This window comes from Rattus rattus, chromosome 4, assembly GCF_011064425.1.
Source record: "Rattus rattus isolate New Zealand chromosome 4, Rrattus_CSIRO_v1, whole genome shotgun sequence".
NCBI classification, from domain to species: domain Eukaryota; kingdom Metazoa; phylum Chordata; class Mammalia; order Rodentia; family Muridae; genus Rattus; species Rattus rattus.
The window spans coordinates 131079631-131085630 of NC_046157.1; positions in this window are offsets into that span (position 1 = coordinate 131079631).

A 6000-nucleotide genomic window follows, 5' to 3' on the forward strand; every position below is an offset into this window, starting at 1 on the left:
CAGGATAATATTTCACCTTAAAGGCAGCGGGTGTGTCTAATAAAAAAGGAGAGCAGTGCAGAACTATAGCCAGTAGAGAGTAATGATTCTTCCCCTCTCCTACTACAGCCCCAGTGTGGCGGTGATGGAGAACTAGCTGCAACTTGATCTCTTGGTTCTGTTACTTTCTCCTATTCTTGTAGAGGGCATAGAGAGCTTATGTTACAAAAGTAGAAAGTGTTACCCAGAGCTTGCTCTGTTCATCTGATATTAGATCATTCTTGTGTATCCAGTCATTTCTGTTTGCCTAGTTCTCTGCGATGACTACAAAGGGTTCATTTATGTTAATATAAAAGAATACTCTGTACCTACTGATGGACACGGTTATCTGTCTGTAGTTTAAAATACCATCTAATGTATACATTGAATGCTAAAATGAGCATTTTTCCCATCTGCTCTTTTAAATTTTTCTGAGATTCTAATATAATTACATAACTTTCTCCTTCTTTTTCGTTCTTTCAAACTTTCTCCTGTACTCTCAGTTTGCTCTTTTTGATATTCACTGCCTCTTTTTCATTAATTATTGTTACGTGTGTGTGTGTGTGTGTGTGTGTGTGTGTGTGTGTGTGTGTGTGTGTGTGTGTGTGTGTTTTACAACCTGGTCAGCTGGTAAAGAACGTTATTCTCATATATACATTTCCAGGGCCGATCATTTGGTATTGGATATCTGATTGGTGTTCTCTTGCCTGTAGAAGACTCTCTTGCTCTCTCAGCATTCCTTAGCTGCCTGTAGTTCTTCGTGTATTGTTGAGGCCTCCTGAGCTCATCCCGTTCATGTTAGTATGCCTGTCAGTGTTACCCTCCTCAAGTCACATTCAGGAAACCATGTTGGTGAGACATTGTGGGTGTATCTTCTCTGACCTGTCTAGGAGATACAATCTCACAGAAAAACCCTTGCTTTGGGCTCTCACAATCTCTCATCCCGCTTCTGCAATAATCCCAGAGTCTTAGGCACAAGAGTTACGTTATAAATCTATTAGTTTCGACTGGACTCCGCTTCAATCACTTGTGCTTTTCTGTAATGGTCTCTGTCTGTGGCAAAGAGAAGTTTTTGTGATGCAGAGTGTAGAAATGAGCATCTTTACGAAGGAATTAATTTAAAGATGAAGCCCTAAAAGTAGAGCACTAAATCAAAACACATTAAGTTTTTAAATTGCTAGCTACTGTCATATTTTCCTTTTAATTTTTAAACCAATCTGTTATTTTAAAAAAATTGTGCTTGAGAAGTCCACTTTTCATAACATTTATTATGTTTTGTATTTTTAATTAAAATTTATTTTGAGATAATAGCAGGATCATGTATCCTCAAAAAAATTATGATGGAAGATTCCTTGTAGCCCTTATTCAGATTGCCCCAATGGTGACATTCTATAAATTTACAGTACAACAGCGGATCCAGAATGTTGGCATTCAGATAGGATGATTGACACAGGACACAGAAAGAGTACTTTCCACAAGGAAAAAGCAGATTATGAGATTATCATGGTTCCACCAATGCCCTCCTACCCCTGATTCCCTTCTCAATGCCTGAAAGCTATCAATCCATCTCTCATATCCATACTTCTATAATTTCAACAATGTAATATGAATAGAATCACAAAAACATTCAGTTTTGAGGACATGCTTCTTTTTCTTGAGCAACATATCCTTGAAACCTATCCAAGTTGCTACACACTTACCATAGCAATTTTTCATTGCTAAGCAATATTCCATGACATAGACATACCATTAGCATCTGACTATTTCTGGTTTGTGGCTATTATTTTTTTTTTGAAAATAGGTACTTCCAGAACTATGTAAAATAAATGTCAGAAAAGCCTGAATCCTTTCCTTGAATTATTTACCAATCTTGAACAAAATGAAAAAAAAATTGGTCTTTCACTGTTAAGTAGATTCTTTGACAGAAAGTTGGTTTTTAATGTTACAATGTTCTGCACCATAGAAATGATGCCCCTTTATTTCTCGCACACTGCAAGTTTGAGTGGATGTTGGAATCTCTTCTTGTGTCAACAGATATGTTCATAAGCTTTACCTTCTGTGGTCTCTTAGTATGGTAGATGGCACTGACTGCTTTTCTGTGTCGAGTGGCTGTGGTGTAGATGAAATAAACTCTACTTAGTCATATCGCATAATGCTCTTCATACATCACTGGCTTTGCTTGAAAAAATTCCAGTGAAGACTTTGTTTCTATGTTCAGTGGAAATATTAAGCTATGCTTTTCCTTTTTTGTATTCCTTTATCAGGTTTTGAAATCAGAGTAATTCTAGCTTCAGAAAAAAAATAAAATGGAAAGTCATTCTTCTATTGTCTTGAAGTGGTTGAATAAAACTGGATTGGTCTATTCTTTAAATAACCAATCTAATTCTTCTGAAAAAGCATCCGAGCTTAGCTGTTTCTATTTTGAGGTTCTTTTTATTAAAAAAAATCTTAATTTCCCTTGTAGTTTTAAATTTTCTATTACTTTTTCTACAAGTTGTAATGGTTTGTGTTTTTCCAGGTATTGATCAACGTCACTAAATGAATCTCTGGAGACTGGATTCTTTACAGATAGGCGCCTTTGGAGTGCAGACAGATGCTTTAAATCTCATTTTTGATATTTTAATTTTAATATCATTTTTGACATTTTAATCTCAGTTTTGATCTCTCCTTTCCTGCCATTGCCCATCTTTCTAGAAGATAACGAATTTTACTAGACAATGTGAAAAAAACATCTCTTTGATTTTTATAGTTTTGTTTCAGTTTGTTGGTTTCTTTTTATATGCATTGTTTCTTTCCTTCCACGCTGAATCTCTTGTTCATCTTTCCTATGTTCTGAAACAGGAGCTTAAACTACAGACTTGAAGCTTTTTTCTCTTTCTATATTGATAATGTGTTAGCCAAATTCCATGAATTTCGGTATGTTTTATTTTCATCTTGATTTGCTTCTGTGTATTTCCTTCCTACCCCCCTCCCCCGGTACCTCTTCTTGACCTACAGATGATTTAGTAGTGTGGTGTCTGACTCCCAGAAACCTGTAACAAATGTATAGTTTTAATGCCTTTAAATAGCTAGAGTTTGTTTTATGACTCATGAAATTACCTACCTTGGTATATGTTCTATACATAACTCTTGTCTTTGGGAAATATATGGATAAAAAATAATAGCATGTATAAATTGACATGTCACAGTTACTAATTAAGCAAATTTTCCACATGAGTATTTATTCTGCTTTATCATTCTTGCATTGGTCGCTTATGCCCTTTACCCATCTTTGTTGGGTTCACATTGGCTTATAGAAATCTTATATATACCTTGATTGCCAGGTATCTATAGATCAAGTATTTCCTAATTGTAGTCATTCAAATGAGTTTAAAATAACTTTCCTATGTACGCATTACACTCTTGGGTATTTCAACTTTACTATTAACGCTCACATCCTTGTTTTCACACAAAGTTTAGAAAGATCGCCTGTATGCTGCTGTTTTCTACAAGTTCTGATTACTTTATATTCAAAAATGGATTTATTAAAGATGTTTTAAGGTAACAATTGGCTGTAAACATCCATGGGTCACATATAACACAATTTAATTCAATGATTTGGCAATATCTGTATTTAAATAGAATATCTTTCTGTCCTTATTCCTGGAATATAAGGGTAAGGACAAATATCCAGTGTGCACTGTAGCCTGCCCAAAAGTCCTCCTGGCCTCTTTACATTTTTAAAATTTAGATCATATAAAACCTTAGGATTTATAACTTTCCCATTGGATGAAGAAAACTGAAGCTTTCAACCGTACGCTGGGGAGTAACACTCAAGCATACATTCTGAAGCCAGTGGGTAGCAGCACCACTTTCCTCTGAAGCTCTGTCTGGGCATGTAAACAGCAGAACAAATATCTAGGAGAGCTTAATCACTGTCTCTCGAGAATAATTAATGTTACATGTAAATAGTGACAACCATTTAGTGACCATATTCGTCCAAGGGCAGGTGTCTGAGTCACAGAAATAAACAATGGAAGGGCTTCCTGTCTGTCAGTCACTTTTCGTCACTCTGACAAATACCTGAGAGAAACATTTTTGAAAAGGGAAAGATTTCCTTCAGCTCCATTTTTAGGTTTCCATCCAGGCTCAGTTGTTTGTCACTTCTGGGCCTGCTGAGATAGAACACCAAATAGCAAAGAGCACAGCAGAGGAAAACTACTCATTCACTCCAGGCAGCCAGGGAGCAGAGAGGAGTAAGAGGGACAAGATGCACCCTTCAAAGGCGCATCCCCAGGGATGCGAAGGCTATCTCCACTTTCAGCTCCTACAGTTCTGCCACTTCTGTCTTGTCTAGTCAGAGGCTGCAGTCAGCAGCGGTGACTAAAACAGAGTCATCAGGAGCTCATCCTCAGGTTATCTCTGCCCAGACACGCCCAGAAGTTTCCATGTTCTCCTAATCATCCCCCAAGTCAATCAAGATGTCAATCAAGATTAACCATGGTATCACCTGTCATGTAAATTCATAAAAGTTAGAAAACAATGCACAGATTCTCTCATCAGAATTATTTGTCTGTAAAATAGGCTTTTCAAGGAAAAACCACTTGATATTTTAATATCCCCTCCTTTCCTGCCATACAGCAGCATAGCACGGCCAAGCCTATTTTTGAATAGATTATAAATAATAAAGATTTGCTATTATCTTACATTTTAGTTTGTGGTTCTGTGTATAGAAAATGCTAATTTGTAGATCGTTTTCTCTAATTTCATTCCTATAAATAAAGCTAAAGTTTCAACGTGATCATGAATAAAGAAAACTAAACTGTAGTTACACTAAAGTGTAAAGATAGTAAAGTTTCAGATATTTTTTAGATTTTATGGATCCTTCAATATGGTTTGAACATTTGATATTTTAACAGCTTTATGGTAACCAATGAGTTACCCAGTCACATATTACTCAGTTCTTCCATGTAAACATATAAGTCACAGCCAACACAATGGTTCTGTGAGTAGGGATACGTACTGCCAAGCCTGATGACGTAAGTTCATCTCCAGGACCAACTCCCAAAAGTTGCCCTCTGACTTACACATAAATGCCATGCCACACAAGTGTGCACACATGTAAAAACTAAGTATATAAATAAATGTAATCGTTTTAAAAAGTAAAGAGTGTAAGTCGGAGGCATTTGGTGTACATATACGTAATTTCATGGTAACCATCTCCATCAGTTTCAACCATTTCTACCATCACTAAGCACAGGAACATCACCATACCATCCGCCCTCAGCCATAAATGTGTGGCCCAAGGCACAGCTGATCTGTTTTATGTCACCATAGTATTACTTATGATATACATTTTATAGTGATTAAAATCATACATCATGTGGAATTGTTCTTATTTTATAGGGACAGTGCTCTATTTTACCTGAAGCTTCATTTCTAAGTAAAAGCCCACAGAGAATGCAAAATACATAAGTCTCATCTTAGGGTTTAACACCTCAGGCCCATGAGCATGACAGAGTCCCGTTGAGAATGAATATTGGCCTTAGTCTGTTACACCTATCGCTGCTTGGATGAGCACCCCAGTTTGGTCAACTCCAAGCAAACCCTGTTTACAGAAACATTCCGGCAAGTTCCCTTCGTTTACCTTGAATACAATATTTGCTCTCATTCTCTTTCCTTTCCTGTTTACCATCTGCCATCGGACGTTTGCCTTGGGAGATTTGAGGTTTGCTTGCCTTAACTGGCAATGGTAGGTGATGCTGTGAAGGTTCTAGAAGAGAAAAGAACAATCGCACACCTGGGTTTGTGGGAAGCAAGAGCACCGAAGTCCTGCTTTCAGTTGCTCAGAAGATGCCCAATGATAAGAGCCCAGTTAGCATCAGACAGGTATAAGGTATGCGAATGCTCTGTTTCAGTTTTACTCTCAGCAAAAAATGATTTCTATACAGTTCCTTGAACTTTATTTTCTTCAGTTTCTAATATTTTTTCTTACATTTTTGA